This window comes from Trematomus bernacchii, unplaced genomic scaffold (genome assembly GCF_902827165.1).
Source record: "Trematomus bernacchii unplaced genomic scaffold, fTreBer1.1, whole genome shotgun sequence".
Classification (NCBI taxonomy): Eukaryota; Metazoa; Chordata; class Actinopteri; order Perciformes; family Nototheniidae; genus Trematomus; species Trematomus bernacchii.
The window spans coordinates 115,402-135,091 of record NW_022987852.1 but is presented as its reverse complement, the minus strand read 5'-3'; the positions used below and the strand labels follow the sequence as shown (position 1 = coordinate 135,091).

Here is a 19,690-nt window from a genome sequence, read left to right as displayed (position 1 = left end):
GAAGCTCAAATCTAAACCTAATGTAGTAATAAAATGTAAGGATGGCACTTCTCTGCATAAAGTTGATAGCTTTAAATATCTTGGTGTATGGCTAGACTCTGAACTTTCATTTAAACTACATATAAAGCATGTAATACAAAAAGTCATTTACGGAATCGGTGTCTTACACCGCTCTCGCAATTGTTTTACGCTCAGTGTCCGTAAGAGAATTGCTTCTTAACTTATTCTTCCGATTATGGACTATTGTGATGTTGTCTACCAAAATGCACATCAATCAGATCTTGCTCCACTCAACACAGCCTACAATAGACTACGCAGCTTTGTTCTGGGTTGTCCTTTTCGTACACATCACTGCACAATGTATAACCAACTTAAATGGCCTTCATTAAATGTAAGAAGACACACACATTGGCTCCAGCTGATATTTAAATGCATTTATCTGAACTATCCCTCTTATTTAAAGTGGACCTATCATGCTATATTATAATAATATAGTGTAGGACCATACCTATATAAGGCATATTTATACTTTTTTTTTTTTACCAAACAGATCATGCATTTTAGCCATGCCTCATTTCGCTCAAATTGCACTTTTTTAGCTCTGTTTTAGCAAGGGCTGATTCAGTGAGAACAGCACCACCTACAGGCCTGGCATATGTACTACAGCGTCTCCAGCGCTTTCGAACGGCAATGGCCGTGGCTGTCTCCTCCTGATTGGTGGAGTTGGCCCAATAGCCGTAGCGCCACCGTCCTGACGTCAGGACAGTGTTCAAATCTGGATCAGTTTTGATCAGATCCGTTGCAGCCCCTTTTTTAGAGATTTGGGTATGGAGGAAAATAGAGAGGGTTGTGTTTTCTGACACTTGGTGAGTTCCCTGGAACACCGGGGACACATATTCATGTAGAAAAGACGTACACAAGTGCATTTTGCATGATAGGTCCCCTTTAAATCAGTATTTTGTACCCTACTCACCAAATCATCAAGTTAGACACTCTGTCCAGATGTATTTCTCTGTCCCCTCTGCAATGTATTGTCAGAAGAGCGTTCATGTTCGAAGCCCCAACAGACTGGAACACTTGACCTGCTGCTATTAGATCTCTTGCATCATTGGGTATGTGTAAACATCATCATCTCACTTTCAGCTGCTCTGCACTTGTTATTGATGAAACTGATATTGATGAAACTGATCTGCTCGACTGTCTCTCACCTTGTAATGATTGTAATGATTGTATGTATTTCTTGAATTGTATAAAATGGCATTTAAAAACACTCACTTGTACTTTTCTAGGAAGAACTACGGGATGTTGAATGTCTTCTGAAGTGTATTTAGGTCTGTTTAGTGCTATACTGAACTGTGTTACAGCGTGTTCTGTCATATTGTTATTCTCTTTATTGAATGTTAGTTGGGTTACGCTGGTGACTGCAACAGGAACAAGACTGAGGGAACAGAGCAGAGGAGATGATGAAGAATATTTGATTCTGCTCGTATTTCCCTGGATTTCATTGATCTGCAGAACAACACATCTGTAGACTCAGAAACAACAGCGGAATAAAACAGAATAGCTTTCCATGTGGTACGTGCTGATAAGTTATCTAAGGATTTCCGTTGATGACGTTCTAGGGTTAGACCAAACAATTCAAGACCCGAATTAACGAGACTAAAAACTAGACTAGACTAAACCAGATTAGGAAAAATCACAAACCATATCAGACAAGACTAAACGCACTATCAAGACTAACCCAGGCCAAAGCTCAAACCAAAGGAAACCAGACCCAACTAAACGAGACTAATCTAGATTTAAATCGAAACAAGACCAGACGGAAACATCAAACAAAGTCAGACCAGAACAGACGAAAGCAATCAAAACTGAACAAAAGCCAAACTAGGAACCGAACAAAACCACAAAGCAAAGCTGAACCAGGTCAGTTTGTAAAAGCAGACACACACCATTACACTTGACACTGCTTGAACCAGAACTGAACCACGGAAACACACACACACAGACGGACACACACACACAGACACACACACACAGACACACACACACATACACACACACACATACACAGGCACACACACTGAAAACAGATTGGTGATGGGAGTGAAGCCATAACCTTCCCCTCCCTACCCACAATCCCTCTGGGGACTGCCCTCGCCAGCTGCCGCTTCTGCCTTCCTGACTGCGAGCCCGAAACACACACACACACACACACACACACACACACACACACACACACACACACACACACACACACACACACACACACACACACACACACACACACACAGTTAAGTTGTATTTCCTTCCCGTGCATTTCTATCCATTTGTCTCCCTCTAAGTTTCACGTTGTGTGTGTGTGTGTGTGTGTGTGTGTGTGTGTGTGTGTGTGTGTGTGTGTGTGTGTGTGTGTGTGTGTGTGTGTGTGTGTGTGTGTGAGGGAGAGAGAGAGAGAGAGAGAAAGACAGAGAGAGAGAGAACTAACGCCAAAATCATGGAGGCGTTTCCCGTTTGATTAGAGCAGATTTCTCTGTTGGATTGTAGTGATTATGGAGGGTGACAGAGCCAGGTGACTGAGACATGCCAGCCGTCACACACACACACACACACACACACACACACACACACACACACACACACACACACACACACACACACACACACACACACACACACACACACACACACACACACACACACACACACACACACACACAGTAACACACACACCTCTGCAGGCTTGTTAAAGTGAACACAGCACATGTGTTTCCCGTCCTCTCAGCGGAGGTCTCGATGTTTCGATGCAGAATGAAAACACCACACAGAAACATGACATGACGCAATCATCAAATCAAAACAACAACACGCCAGGAATCACATGATACGGAAACACGTGAGAAAGGACAAGACAACAAGACACACACATATGTATAAGAGCCTATATTAAATATTGCCTTTCCATAAGATATATAGTGAATGGGGGAAATAGAGAGTTTGTTTTACTGTCAACAGTAAAGTGGAGTAGTCCTTTGTGTCACTGAAACAATTACCAGGTCCAATCCCTTTCTTCATTTGTTGTTAGTGTAAAATGAAACATATTTGAAGGCAACAAGTCTTACGGTACCATGTTGGAATAGAGTGATTCATGGATGATGTCGTTTTGTAAAACAACCAGCCTAAGCGCTATGGGATGTTACATTACATTACATGTCATTACATTACATGTCACTTGTTAGACGCTTTTATCCAAAGAGACTTACATACTCAATACTGTGGACAATCCCCACAGGAGCAATTTGGGGTGAAGTGTCTCAGGGACACAACGGGTGTTTCTCAATGTCGAGTACGCTTGCTTGGTAGCACATGTCTGCCGAGCATCTTGCTTCAGAAGCGAGGCAAGAATACTTCCTGCCATTCGGAAAACAAAGAGTGGAACACGCTAGCAAGTGTGCAAGTGTGCGTCATATGAGAGGCCCCGCCCCTTACATCTTCCGCCACAGATTTGGGGAAATTGGTTCGTGCGCAAAGCATTGTGGGGATTTTAAGACCGCGGAGTGCAGCCTCAAAATTTCTCCAAACGGAGTACGCCGGGCTCGGTAGATTTCCAAGTATGCTGGAGATTGGAACAGTACTTCGGCGGCACTCGATGACGTAGTATGCTTGAAATAGTGGCTCTGAAGCAGCTTTACTCACGATTGAGAAACACCCACCGACATGCTGACTGCAGTGGGGTTTGAACCTGTGACCCCCTGATCCCAACACCAACGCTCTAACCCACTGCACCACACACCTCCCTGTTACCATTGAATTTTGTACCATGTACATATAAATAAATGCGACAGACATAACATACTAAAATGTCAAATTGCCACAACTATACAATGCGTAAGTAACGTGAACAATGACCATGAAAAGACGAGTATGACTTTCTTAATAGTCCACATTTAAAAAAGGGCTGTTATGTGATTGACATACACACCTTGAAACACTCTCCTCTCATTGGCTCCTGATCAACACATATCACTTGTTACAGTGTGAAAAGAGAACAACACGAACAACAAGAGGCTTAGCTACTGAACAACAGACTTGAACTAAACCACCAAAAAAGGAAATGAGGGATGAGAGAGAGGAAGAGGAGAGAGGAAGAGGAGTCAGAGAGAAACGAGAAAATCCCCTGTCGTCTCTGTGACAGTAACACCATTAATCCACATGCTCACAACCTTATAATGAAATGATTCTACAGAATCCGCTTTCAGTGTGTGTGTGTGTGTGTGTGTGTGTGTGTGTGTGTGTGTGTGTGTGTGTGTGTGTGTGTGTGTGTGTGTGTGTGTGTGTGTGTGTGTGTGTGTGTGAGCAGATTAGTTTTGCAGGGGTTAGGATTCTCTCTATCCTGCGTCTGGAGAGGAAGGAAGGTTTTACATCTCAACCCTCCCTGTTCAGCTCAGTGTCAGTAACATACTGTACACACACACACACCCCCGCTCACACACACATACACCCAAACACACACACGCACACACACACACACCCGCTCACAGACTTACACGACACTCACACATGCACAATGAGCACATCATGAAAGGAGACATACACACTTCTCAGAGGAACAAATAAATGTGTGTACACATCAATAAATATGCAATTACACGTCACATGGTACACACACTGCTGTCATAAACACACACATTCATACACACACACACACACACACACACACACACACACACACACACACACACACACACACACACACACACACACACACACACACACACACATACACACACACACACACAACTAGGCGACAGAAGGACAGAGATATAATCGGCTAGTCTTTTCATTGTTGTCGTTTGTTCAATTGTCACTTTGACTTTCTAGTGATCTTCTGTTTCCTTTTATCTGTCTCTCTCTCTCTCTCACACACTCACACACACACACACACACACACACACACACACACACACACACACACACACACACACACACACACACACACACACACACACACACACACACACACACACACACACACACACACACACACACACACAGAGTATCAATGAACCACCCTTCTGTTTTTAACTTGCATTGTAGTTACCTATACATGCTGGTTGATGCAGATTGAAGGTGACTTGTATAATACGGTTGTAAAACTACGGAAGACGATAGAGACCACATGTGATTTTATTGGGGTGATTTGGGGGGTTTTCTGTACAAATGTGAAGTATGTTGTCCTCTGAATTCTGACTTGTATCTCAGAACAAAAGGCTCTAATCCTGTTTCATAAACAACAGATATGGATTTGAATATGTTGATCACCTGTGAGACAAATCCAGTGTTTAGTTTTCACCGTGATATCTTTGTTCTGCTTCGACTGAATCAATCCATCAATTTGATCCCAGTTCAAAACGTGAACTCAGGTAACACTGTGTTTATAACCAGGTGCTGAAGGGATTGTCAAAGCTGCTTTTCTTAACCACCTAAGAAATGTGTTTTTAGCAAACTTATGGAGTATTACGGATCCAACAGAGACAGAGCAACACTATCATGAACTCATACAAATACATCTTGAGCTTCTTTGGCTAAAAACACCTCACATTTGAGCTGGAAACGGGATAGATGGATCGCCAAAACCAAACCAAAAACGCTTCATAGACCCGAGTCAGGGGATAAATCTATGCATCATTACTATTTCAGACGTTTGAACTTGATCCGTTGGTAACATCAATATTTCATAATGAAACCATAACATAATATATAATACATATGGATTCTTTAAATCTTCATATTTTCTGTTATGTTTCAGTTACCGTGTTGGTTGTTGGGGGGATATTGAGTCACATGACGTTCACTATAATTGGATAACAACATTTGTAATATTGACACCTGCTGACTTTGATGTTATGACCTTTTTTAATCCTACATCTCTGTATCTCCCCCTCTCTCCTTTCTTTCCCCTCCATCCCTCTCCCCCTTTTCTCCCCCTTTCCCTCCCTCTTTGGCCCTGAGCACGTTGAAATTCAGTCCGTCTCTCAAGGTTGTTAACTCTCTCCCTCTCTCTCTCTCTCTCTCTCTCTCTCTCTCTCTCTCTCTCTCTCACATCAGCATCACGTCGGCCAGGGAGGAGGTCAAAGTTCACGGCAATCCGCCTTCCTCCCATCGGACCGTTTGATTGACAGCAATCAGGACTAACCTCCCCCTTCCTCCCCCTCCACCTGTCAAGACAAAGTGGCTCGCTTGTGTGTGTGTGTGTGTGTGTGTGTGTGTGTGTGTGTGTGTGTGTGTGTGTGTGTGTGTGGACCATTTCCTCTGTCATTTTTAATTATCCAAATGATATTCAGCTCCACCAGACAACCCCCTACCCCCCCCCTTTCCCCCGAAAAAAACCTCTCCCATAATCCCCCAGCCCAGATGCTGTCAGGAGGTTACCGTCGCGCCGCCATTAGCATAAGAGCGTGTTTGTTTAAAGAGCCTCGTCCCGCCTATAAAATCAAACAATTAGAGATGCAGACAAGCCGCGGCCTTTTGACTGCATAAATAATAAGACCCCGCTCTCGTTTTCTCTTTGCCTTCACCTTGGTTTTTTTCTTCCCCTTGCTCTCTGGACGCTTCGTTTATTGGTTCAGATCTTCTTCCCTCGCTCTCTCTTTCCTCGCAGTTATTCCCTCAGCTAATGAACCTGCCGGACCTCACAGGAAGTCAGAGAGGGGGGTTGTGGGTAATCAGGATGCGAGGCTCGACGCTCGCCGGCGTGACCTTTAATCTCGCCGCCGCCGGGTCACTGGAGTCATCTGAAACCCATGTGTGTGTGTGTGTGTGTGTGTGTGTGTGTGTGTGTGTGTGTGTGTGTGTGTGTGTGTGTGTGTGTGTGTGTGTGTGTGTGTGTGTGTGTGTGTGTGTGTGGTAATGTGTTCGCTGAATATGCAGGAGTTCAATGCACAGAGAGAGAGTGAAATATAACTGGAATACTGTGCAGTAATCTGACAGCAATAAGACATCTGAGCAAGACTTCACTTATAATTTTTGATAGGTTCAAATAGATTTATTTAAATACTTGTTCAATATGCTTTTGTACATTAAAAAAAGTGGACATATAATGCACAATTTCAGGTGTATATCAGTATGTAGTGTCTCTACTTTAAAGAGTCCTCTCCTGCTGATGTTCAGGTGTATATCAGTATGTAGTGTCTCTACTTTAAAGAGTCCTCTCCTGCTGATGTTCAGGTGTATATCAGTATGTAGTGTCTCTACTTTAAAGAGTCCTCTCCTGCTGATGTTCAGATGTATATCAGTATGTAGTGTCTCTACTTTAAAGAGTCCTCTCCTGCTGATGTTCAGGTGTATATCAGTATGTAGTGTCTCTACTTTAAAGAGTCCTCTCCTGCTGATGTTCAGGTGTATATCAGTATGTAGTGTCTCTACTTTAAAGAGTCCTCTCCTGCTGATGTTCAGGTGTATATCAGTATGTAGTCTCTCTACTTTAAAGAGTCCTCTCCTGCTGATGTTCAGATGTATATCAGTATGTAGTGTCTCTACTTTAAAGAGTCCTCTCCTGCTGATGTTCAGGTGTATATCAGTATGTAGTGTCTCTACTTTAAAGAGTCCTCTCCTGCTGATGTTCAGGTGTATATCAGTATGTAGTGTCTCTACTTTAAAGAGTCCTCTCCTGCTGATGTTCAGGTGTATATCAGTATGTAGTGTCTCTACTTTAAAGAGTCCTCTCCTGCTGATGTTCAGGTGTATATCAGTATGTAGTGTCTCTACTTTAAAGAGTCCTCTCCTGCTGATGTTCAGATGTATATCAGTATGTAGTGTCTCTACTTTAAAGAGTCCTCTCCTGCTGATGTTCAGGTGTATATCAGTATGTAGTGTCTCTACTTTAAAGAGTCCTCTCCTGCTGATGTTCAGGTGTATATCAGTATGTAGTGTCTCTACTTTAAAGAGTCCTCTCCTGCTGATGTTCAGGTGTATATCAGTATGTAGTCTCTCTACTTTAAAGAGTCCTCTCCTGCTGATGTTCAGATGTATATCAGTATGTAGTGTCTCTACTTTAAAGAGTCCTCTCCTGCTGATGTTCAGGTGTATATCAGTATGTAGTGTCTCTACTTTAAAGAGTCCTCTCCTGCTGATGTTCAGGTGTATATCAGTATGTAGTGTCTCTACTTTAAAGAGTCCTCTCCTGCTGATGTTCAGGTGTATATCAGTATGTAGTGTCTCTACTTTAAAGAGTCCTCTCCTGCTGATGTTCAGGTGTATATCAGTATGTAGTGTCTCTACTTTAAAGAGTCCTCTCCTGCTGATGTTCAGGTGTATATCAGTATGTAGTGTCTCTACTTTAAAGAGTCCTCTCCTGCTGATGTTCAGGTGTATATCAGTATGTAGTGTCTCTACTTTAAAGAGTCCTCTCCTGCTGATGTTCAGGTGTATATCAGTATGTAGTGTCTCTACTTTAAAGAGTCCTCTCCTGCTGATGTTCAGGTGTATATCAGTATGTAGTGTCTCTACTTTAAAGAGTCCTCTCCTGCTGATGTTCAGGTGTATATCAGTATGTAGTGTCTCTACTTTAAAGAGTCCTCTCCTGCTGATGTTCAGGTGTATATCAGTATGTAGTGTCTCTACTTTAAAGAGTCCTCTCCTGCTGATGTTCAGGTGTATATCAGTATGTAGTGTCTCTACTTTAAAGAGTCCTCTCCTGCTGATGTTCAGGTGTATATCAGTATGTAGTGTCTCTACTTTAAAGAGTCCTCTCCTGCTGATGTTCAGATGTATATCAGTATGTAGTGTCTCTACTTTAAAGAGTCCTCTCCTGCTGATGTTCAGGTGTATATCAGTATGTAGTGTCTCTACTTTAAAGAGTCCTCTCCTGCTGATGTTCAGGTGTATATCAGTATGTAGTGTCTCTACTTTAAAGAGTCCTCTCCTGCTGATGTTCAGGTGTATATCAGTATGTAGTCTCTCTACTTTAAAGAGTCCTCTCCTGCTGATGTTCAGGATGTATATCAGTATGTAGTGTCTCTACTTTAAAGAGTCCTCTCCTGCTGATGTTCAGGTGTATATCAGTATGTAGTGTCTCTACTTTAAAGAGTCCTCTCCTGCTGATGTTCAGGTGTATATCAGTATGTAGTGTCTCTACTTTAAAGAGTCCTCTCCTGCTGATGTTCAGGTGTATATCAGTATGTAGTGTCTCTACTTTAAAGAGTCCTCTCCTGCTGATGTTCAGGTGTATATCAGTATGTAGTGTCTCTACTTTAAAGAGTCCTCTCCTGCTGATGTTCAGGTGTATATCAGTATGTAGTGTCTCTACTTTAAAGAGTCCTCTCCTGCTGATGTTCAGGTGTATATCAGTATGTAGTGTCTCTACTTTAAAGAGTCCTCTCCTGCTGATGTTCAGGTGTATATCAGTATGTAGTGTCTCTACTTTAAAGAGTCCTCTCCTGCTGATGTTCAGGTGTATATCAGTATGTAGTGTCTCTACTTTAAAGAGTCCTCTCCTGCTGATGTTCAGGTGTATATCAGTATGTAGTGTCTCTACTTTAAAGAGTCCTCTCCTGCTGATGTTCAGGTGTATATCAGTATGTAGTGTCTCTACTTTAAAGAGTCCTCTCCTGCTGATGTTCAGGTGTATATCAGTATGTAGTGTCTCTACTTTAAAGAGTCCTCTCCTGCTGATGTTCAGGTGTATATCAGTATGTAGTGTCTCTACTTTAAAGAGTCCTCTCCTGCTGATGTTCAGATGTATATCAGTATGTAGTGTCTCTTCCTGTTTATAAACCTCAACCGTAATATTCCCATAATGCACCAGGAACAGCAGATCAGTCCTGACACCTCAACCCTCGGTCCTTTCACGTCTCCACGACAAATTTGTACCTACGCTGACACTCATTGGTTGACAGGTTGATTGACAGGCTGGCAGGAAGTGGTGTCGCTGTCATCTTTAATTTCCCCTCATCGCCGTGACAACGCCCGGACACCTTACATCTGTTTTTTCACGACGTAAAGTGAAGCGGTGTGTTAACAGCTGCAGGTGAAGGGCTCAAATACTCCGGATCAAATCTAAAAGGACGGTCGTTTGGATTAAAGAATAATACAACAGGAACTTTTGAAGCTGCAAAAAGGAGATTTATACATTTTTTTTGCAAATGTTTTCACAATTTAAAGTGAAATATTCACCTTTACTTAAATATTTATGATTTTATTATCATATATTGAAACGGTTTCGCGGTATGGGTGTCTTTTTTATTTCATTTAGTACGTTGTAAGTTGATTTAAAATAATACTCCAGGAACTTTTTAAGCTGCAAAAAGGATATATTTTTATTTTTAGAGCAAAAATGTAATAATTTAAACACTTTTCTATATTATTTTTGGTCTAAATCCACATTAAAAGTAAAGGAGAGACAGTGAATCATTAATAAACTAAACATTTGTATCTCACCTGCAGTTATATAATTATGATTATGATGATAAATATTAAATTAAATCAAAATATACACACTCTGTTTGAATGGACATGTACAGTTATGTTGTGTGAATGATTATGTGTGTTGTTGTTGTTGTTGTGTGTTCAATCACCTTCCTGTCATGGGTGAGTGATGCTGTAATGTGTGTGTGTGTGTGTGTGTGTGTGTGTGTGTGTGTGTGTGTGTGTGTGTGTGTGTGTGTGTGTGTGTGTGTGTGTGTGTGTGTGTGTGTCTGTGTGTGTGTGTGTGTCTGTGTGTGTCTGTGTGTGTGTGTGTGTGTGTCTGTGTGTGTGTGTGTGTGTGTGTGTGTGTCTGTGTGTGTGTGTGTGTGTGTGTGTGTGTGTGTGTGTGTGTGTGTGTGTGTGTGTGTGTGTGTGTGTGTGTGTGTGTGTGTGTGTGTGTGTGTGTGTGTGTGTGTGTGTGTGTGTGTGTGTATGTGTGTTACAGATGACAGCCTCTGAACAACAGTGGACATATTTACCATAAACCATCCATTAAAGCAGGGCGGGGTACGTCAGCTGCCATCACTCTGGATGTGTGTCTGTGTGTGTGTGTGTGTGTGTGTGTGTGTGTGTGTGTGTGTGTGTGTGTGTGTGTGTGATGATTTGATGTGTGTGTGCAAGCACTCTATCTGACACTTGGAACTGTAAACAAGGTCAATTAATACTTTTTGTTTCTTGATTGATTTTCTTTTTGTTGGGTAAATTGTGCATTTGGAGTGTGCGCCATCTTTGGGTCCTGTATCTCCTTTTATACAACTTAGTGAATCCTCATTTAACTCAACTGTAATACATGTATTTAAAATATTTAGTTACGATTAAGATTCCCTTTCCCTCTCGTCTTCTTTCCTCGACCGCTCGTCCTCAGCCCACTGGCTTTGATTCTATGAGAGACAGACAAAACAGGCTGTGTGTGTGTGTGTGTGTGTGTGTGTGTGTGTGTGTGTGTGTGTGTGTGTGTGTGTGTGTGTGTGTGTGTGTGTGTGTGTGTGTGTGTGTGTGTGTGTGTGTGTGTGTGTGTGTGTGTGTGTTAACAGGTGTGGCACTCCTCCCCCCAGACACTCATCACACCAGGTGCTCTGCCAGGCTGTTATAAACACACTCTCACAAAGATAACCACACACACTTTCTTCTTCTTTGTCTCCTGTATTCCACGGTTCACTTTCTGACATTATTAAAAGCATAAACACACGGTGTCTTTTTTTTCTTCATCAATCACTTGCTAATTGTTCACACTTTTTGGACCTACACATGCACACAGTTTACTTTATCACAGCCCTCCACCCCTCTGTGTAATTAGTGTCCGTCTGTCCGTCTGTCTCTTCATCTTCAAACGCCACATGGTGTCTTTAGAAACATCAATCTGCTCTTTAAAGTCCAAAAACACTCCAGAACGCTTTCACTTCATCAGCAACAACTAAACTTCTCTTTACTTTTCTGACCTTTCCAACTAAAAGGAGCAGTTTGCAGATTTCTTTCTCCAGTTTGGACCGTTATTTTTCTTAACTCTCACTACGATGTGATCATAAAATTCATAATTTCCGTACAATACTTCCCGTTAGCTGGACTGTTCTTTAAAGCAAGGCAATGCAAGTTCAATCTTTATAGCACCTTTAAACACAAGGCAATCAAATCAATCAATCAATCAATAAACAATCAATGACATTGTATTTATAGCCTAAAGCGTATGACACAATCCAGGAGGATGTCAACAATCTTCATGGTGGCGTCAAAAAGGAACAGACTGTATAATCTGTCTCGTCTAGAATCGAGATAGATATTAGTTCAGGTCAAGGACAAGGTTAGCGTAGCTTAGCACAAAGACTGAATGCAAGGGCAAACTGCTAGCTTAGCATATACAGTATTTATTGCCCAATAGAGAGGCGAAGTCCCTCCCTTTCCGGTGGACCACCATGGGACCTTATTTCGGAAAAAATATGTATGGGAGTCAATGGTGAGAGAGAAATTATCTTTTGAATTGTGCCATGAATTACACATATGATGTTTGTCAATTAAAACAAATATTTCCAAGTCAAAAAAGTCACAGTTTGTCATAAAACTGTTGAAATATAAGACTATGAAAAATACACATCTAGAAAGACCACAAATCCAAGAGTGGCGTAATTGATGTCATAACTTGTTTAGCACTCAGCGAAACAGCCGGTCCGCATGCTGGCTCTTACGCATGGGCGTCGCAGCCATTATATGAGGGACAAGTCCCCCCCCCACCTTTTAAAATGAATAGTTTAGACCCCCCCCACTTTTACTATGCGGAAAGTCCGTGAATCGGTCTATCCACTCGCCACTCTTTGTAGAGCGCTGTGTCAGTGCTTGTCCATTGCTTTTACGACTTCTTGACTTGCAAAATGATCTTTTCAATTGACAAACATCCTATGTGTAATTCATGGCACAATTCAAACGGGATCAAAATAAAAATCTCTCTCTCGCCATTGACTTCCGTACATATTTTTTTCCGAAATAAGGTCCCATGGGTCGGAAGTAGAAGGGCGGGACTTAGGCTCTCTATTGGATTTAGTTTGTGCCACTTTGTTGTTAACCATGTTCCCAAAAATAAGCAAGTCCATTTGTAACTATTACTGATAACAACTAATCAAAATGTTTTCCATTGACATCTGGAAATATATTACAGTAAATATGAAATGTTACAATGTTAATACTGATGTTCATAACTTGTAATGCTGGAACTTTTTTTTGTATAGTGGCACTCACTATTTGATCTTTACTTGTCAGTCTACTCATTGTATCTGCCTTGTATCCTCCCTGTCACTCAGCTTTAGGATGAACATTTCCCCGCTGTGGGACGACTAAAAGCTGTTTCTGATTTCTGATAGTGTTCAAAAACTGGAATTATCTTCTCAACAGCTTTTGTAAGTAGTTAAGGGAATTAAAAGGCTCCTAATGTGATCAGTGGATACTGAATTTGCTATTGATCCTCAACTCAACATGACTTGTTGTCCAAACTTATATTTTAGAGACACTGGGTGTTTCTCAATGTCGAGGAAGGCTGCTCCAGAGCCACTATTTCAAGGATACTACGTCATCGAGTCCCGCTGAAGGACTGTTCCAATGTCCAGGATACTTGGAGTTCTACCGAGGCCGGCGTACTTCGTTGCGGGACATTTCAAGGCTGCACATGTGTATCCTCCGCGGTCTTAAAATCCCCACAATGCTTTGCGCACGGACCAATTTCCAAAATCTTTGGTGGAAATCGCGCTCCATTGAAGGCGGGGCCTCGCATATATGACGCACACCTGCACACCTGTTAGCCTGTTCCACCATTCTTCGTTTTCCGAGGCTAGGAAGGATTCTTGCCTCGCTTCTGAAGGACCTGACTCGGAGGGACATGTCCTACCAAGGAAGCGTCCTCGACATTGAGAAACACCCACTGCCTCCACGTGCTTCCTGCACAAAGCTATATGTACGAGTACAAAAGTTTATAGGAATACAAGCATCTCTCCGTAACAAACAAACACACACACACACACACACACACACACACACACACACACACACACACACACACACACACACACACACACACACACACACACACACACTTGACAGAGCCCACATGTGCAGCTTCACATCCTGTTTAATGACTGCTTCCTCTCCCTCTCTTCATTAAGCGTTATCAACCTCTCTGGCCTAATCTCTCTGAAATTAGTGTCTGGTCTCCAGCACCTAAGTGACTGGCTGGCATTCATTAGCGCTGCGTTTTAGCCAAATCAATCACGCCGCGCCCCGTCCGCCACGCTTTCTTAAAATGTCATCCTCAAACTTCTCACAATCAATTAAGCGGGAGATTAATGAGGCCAATTTGCCGCCAACACGTCGGCCTTCCTTCTGCGCTGAAAAGGCTAAGCACACACCGACAAACACACACTCACAACCGTGTAGAAACACATTCGGAGTGATATATGTACTTAGGGGAGCTACGCTGGCACACACACACACACACACACACACACACACACACACACACGGATCAATTCATGCAAATAAATGACATTCGATATTCCTCCAGGAAGAGTGTTTGTCGAGAACTGCAGAGAGAAATCTTACTTCCTGTTTGATGACACGTTTATATTAAAAAATAAATAAATTAGTCCAAATAAATGTGATAATTTGGTCGGTGCAGCGTTTGATATCACCAGTACATTTAAAAAGGTTACAATTATGACTTATTTTGACCTTTTTCCATCATTAATCTTATAAAGTGTTATAATGTATGGGCGTGTGAACACCTGAGCACACTTCAACTTTATACATTGAATGATTCCAGATAACGTAAAATATTCAAATAAGATCAAGATTTAGAAAAAGGTGTGTTTAGACAGATTGGACATTTTAGTTATTTGAGTTTTTACTTTCCTGCTGGAGATACCGTCACATAAAAATCTCTCCAAGCGTGAACTAAAGGAATGTTTTTATTGCGAAGAACTTTTAGGAAATGTTTTTGTCCACAAGGGGGCTATGTCTTTTCTAATGTCATGTGCATATTAGCTTTTATCCTATGTGCTTTGGGTCTGTTATATATATATCGTTTTGTATTAATATGCTTCATTTCCTATGCTATTCTGCTACAGTAATTTTTCTTTTAATGCCAACAACCTGCCAGGGATTGTAGAAAATGGATCCATATGATTTCATAATTAATATGCATTGTCTCCTTCTTAAATAAATCAATAATAATACAAAGAAAAGTTTGCAGAGCCTTCATCTTTGAAGCGGTAAAAAAATAAAAAAGGGTCTATAATCGTCACTCAGATATGGACATGTTCTACGCTGATTATTAAATCAGTTCTGCAGGTAACAACAATTCAAACAATATCTAGCTTTTGGAAACATCAAGTCTTTAGGGTCCATTGTAAAACCAAGCAAATTACTCACACACACACTCTCACACACACACACACACACACACTTCCCGTCTTCCAGGTGAAAGGAGGCCCACATTGTTCGTGTCACTTCCAATCTCACGGCCGCCTCAATCTGCTCCGGGATCTGCCTCGTACGGTTGTCATAGCGACTCTCCAGGGATTATAACAAGGTATTATGGGATGTCTAGTGTCTGGAGCTGCCGGATCAGAACACGGTGTTAACACACGCTCAAACACACACACACACTCACACGCACACACACACACACACACACTCAAACGCATACACACGGAAGCCATGCTCAGCGCAGCGTGGTGTTAACACTCACACACTCACACTCACACACACACACACACACACACACACACACACACGATAACATGATGTGCAGCGCGGCAGAAGAGTTTCTCTGCAGGATTAAAGAGCGACGGATAAAGAACCAACGCACCTACAGGCACCTGTGATAGATGTGGCACTAATGCAACACATCCTCCTCATCTGGCACTTTTTCTGGTATTTCTTCGACTGATATTTAGCATTTTTTGGAACAGTGCCCTTGTTTACAAAAGAGCTAATTCATAGTTCCTCCTTGCTTCACATCACTGGTTTTGGTCGTCTGTAAGGATGCTTTGTGCAGATCTTTGCACTCCTAGACAATATGAGACACAACGTATATTGTGTTGTCCTGGACTTCGAGTCGTGGCTGAACCTGTCTCTGTGGTCCTGTCTGACTCTCATCATGCTGCTTCCCTGATGGCTCCCACAGGATTGTTGACATCCTCGTGGATTCATCTTCTTATTATAGAGACATGCATTTTCAGGTCTACCTATGCTTTAAAATGTATTATCTATTCGATTTACACACGGCATCTATTGCACGTCTGTTGCTCTCCCTGAGGTTTCTCCCAGGTTCCCCTTTAAACTGTGGGGTTTCTCTGGAAGTGTTTCCTTGTACGATGTGAGGGTCTAAGGACAGAGGGTCTAAGGACAGAGGGTCTAAGGACAGAGGGTCTAAGGACAGAGGGTCTGAGGACAGAGGGTCTAAGGACAGAGGGTGTCGTATTGTCATACTGATATTCTGAACAAACTGTGAAGTCCACTGAGACAAATGTAACATTTGTGATATTGGGCTATATAAATAAATATTGATTGATTGATTGATATTAAAAAACGGAATATCTGGAAAGTGAAGTCACTGCTTTCTGAGACTAAAAACCAGCAGTAAAGACTTGTTTTTGTTCTAAAAAAAAGTAGGGGTTGTGAAACATAAATGTGGAGTAACCTGGCTCGTGTGCTTTCCGAAACATTACTGACCTTTGGACACTGAGGCGCTTCTTCTACAATTAACAGCAGAAAAAGGTCATTGCGTAGTGGTACATACACTCTGCAACATTAAGGTGATGAACACATTAATGCATCACAAGTTCAAGTCCAAAAAAGCCACAGGTTTCCGAGTAAAAAACAACAGCCAGAAAGACGTGTCGCTGCTCGAAAGAGAAAGTTGAGTGGGTTAGAAATAAATGTGGACAAGTGGACTAAAGTGCGCTTTCTAAGACAACCGTGACCTTTGCACACTGCGGCAGGTGCAACATACATCACAACGTGAATCAGACAAGTACTTCTTCAACAATTAACAGCAGTTAAAGGTCATGGCCAAAGTCATTACCTGGTGGTATACACAAGCTGCAAAATTAAAGACATGAATACACCAACGCATCAAAAACACTTGTTTCTGTTCGATAGAGGAAGTTAAGATTGTGGGAAATAAAGCTGGAAATGCGGTAGGGCTGTGCGATTATGGCAAAAATCATAATCACTATCATTATTTTGGTCAATAATTGATATCACGATTATTAAATACGATTATTCATTGACTTTGAAAACATCAATTTATTGAACTTTTAAACAACTACAAATAATAATTTGAACAGTATCTTTTTAACTGTTGATTACCCTGAACGTATAATTCAACTGAAAAACCAATACAAAAATAAATTAAATAAATGATACATTTATATCTACATTTAAATAAATAATATCAAAAATAATAAATACCAATAAACAAGATTAACAAATATTTTGGAGCGCACTTCAACAAGCTACTAAACATATATAAATATGATAAATACAAATAAATGAGACCAAAATAAATTAGATCAAATATGTTGCAGTGCAGTCACAACCTAGCAAAGCAAAATAATCGTTTTTTTCGATTATGTTGTTTTCGTAATTGTGGCAGGCCAAAATCGTAATTGCGATTAAAATACGATTAATTGCACAGCCCTAGAATGCGGACTAAACTGTGCTTTTCAAAATAATTCTGAATATTGGACACTGTGGCATCATAACATGAATCAGACTTGACACTGAACAGCAGTAACAGGTCATTGCCCATCAGCATATATTACAATGTTCACAGTATATCATTATAATCCAATAATGTCATTTCTGCTGCTTCATCAACAAAGCTAGTATTTCTTACTTCCACGTGTGCGTACTGTAGGACTCTCCTCTGCACAACTGGCCACAAGAAACCAGGAGATAAATCAGTGTCACTGTTTGTAATGAATTCTTCATATCTCATAGGATATTTCCTGATGAATGAATATGATTATGGGATAATAAAAAAATAGCTACAAGAAGATTAGAAAAGTGTGGATTTTAACCCAGGAAACGTGCACTAGTGTCAACCAGATTATAACACTAATAATCAGGTGTGACTTCAACAGATACAGCCGACACGCACGCACGCACACACACGCACACGCACGCACACACACACACACACACATGCGCAAACACACAATAGCAGAAGCAGAAACACAAACACTTTACAATAATGGAAAAGCACAACACTATTGGAGGTTTACATGTACAGCATCATCTATAGAAAGGGTGGGCGCTTCCAATAGTGCATACTGTATCACACACACACACACACACACACACACACACACACACAAACACACACACACACACACACACACACACATACACACACACACACACACACACACACACACACACACACACACACAGATTACCAGCCTCTATCAGCTGTGGTATCGCGTCGGCTCGGTTGTGATGTTAAAAGCTCAGCCTTTGGGCTGTATGTTAAACAGATAAGGAGTGGAGCATGTTAGGGATTAAAACTACAAGACACACACACACACACTCTCACACACACACACACACACACACACAAACCCAAGGGAGCGAACAGCGATAACCCAGTCATTATCATACTTTCATAATTCCATTTAATAATTCAGTTTAGCCGCGGCAGCTGGATGTTGAGGAATAATTGAAGCTGGCTGTGGTGAAGAATCTGAGGGTGAGTTATGAAGGAATCACTGAGCTAATATCGTAAAGGTACATTATGAAGACTGATTGAGCTCCAGAAAAGCTCAAAGGCAAATCAGATGAAAAGATTCAGATATCATGGTGTAAAATCCACATTCTGATATGGACTGGATTTGAACTCTAATACTCTAGAGATTCAGAAATCAGGAATAACCGTGACCTTAGGAATGAAACTGTGAGGCTCATTAGACACTTCAAAACTGAAATGTTAGACGAAGAAAACATTAAAAGAAATATTTGATGTTGTGCACTGCAAAAATGTCAAATCTTGCCAAGTATAATTGTCTAATTTCTAGTCAAAACATGTCGTTACACTTGATATAAGACTTAATAACGTAAGTTTTGTTTTTAGACAAGGCATCTTAAGCATCTTTTTAAGTCAAAGTCTCTTAAGAACATCTTATTTTATAAGAACATCTCCACTAACTAACATCAGGAAACAGAAAGCGTCTGAGCATTTCTGGCTTTTTTTTGTTACAAATTCCCCAATTCTGGTCAAATATAGTTCAAAATAAGTTCTCCCAGCTAAATACAAGATCTCATTTATCTAATTATCCCATCTTTACTTCAAGAAATCTCACCAAGCCATTTTGTACTTGTTCTATTGGCAGATTTGTTCACTTATTAAAAGCGAAACCACCTTGTTTTTATTATATATTTACAGCATTTCTTTCCAGTGTGGCAGAGAAGAGGCTACTTTCATTAAAACATGTTATTGAACTCTACACGATGTATTGTACACACATAACTTCCATGTTAACGGTGAAGATGTTACCATGATTAGTGTTTACTGTGTTTTTCATACAGGGTCCTGAGACTGAAGCCAATCCTAAAATTACAGACCGACTTAATCCCAGGTCGAACGAGCATTAAAGAGTCCATTATATTGCCTTCAGCGATCAAAATGCTCTGTTAAAAGTCTGTTTGTGTGTTTCTTCTTCTATATTTGTGTGATATTATATTATAT

At 41.1% G+C, this 19,690-nt stretch overlaps 1 protein-coding gene across 1 annotated transcript in view; it reads right to left on the bottom strand.

Annotated features, from left to right (window-relative positions):
* LOC117469070 (neuronal PAS domain-containing protein 3) overlaps positions 1–19,690 on the bottom strand; it is a gene marked incomplete at its 5' end in the record, with an annotated part of 223,829 nt that overhangs the window by 126,328 nt on the left and 77,811 nt on the right.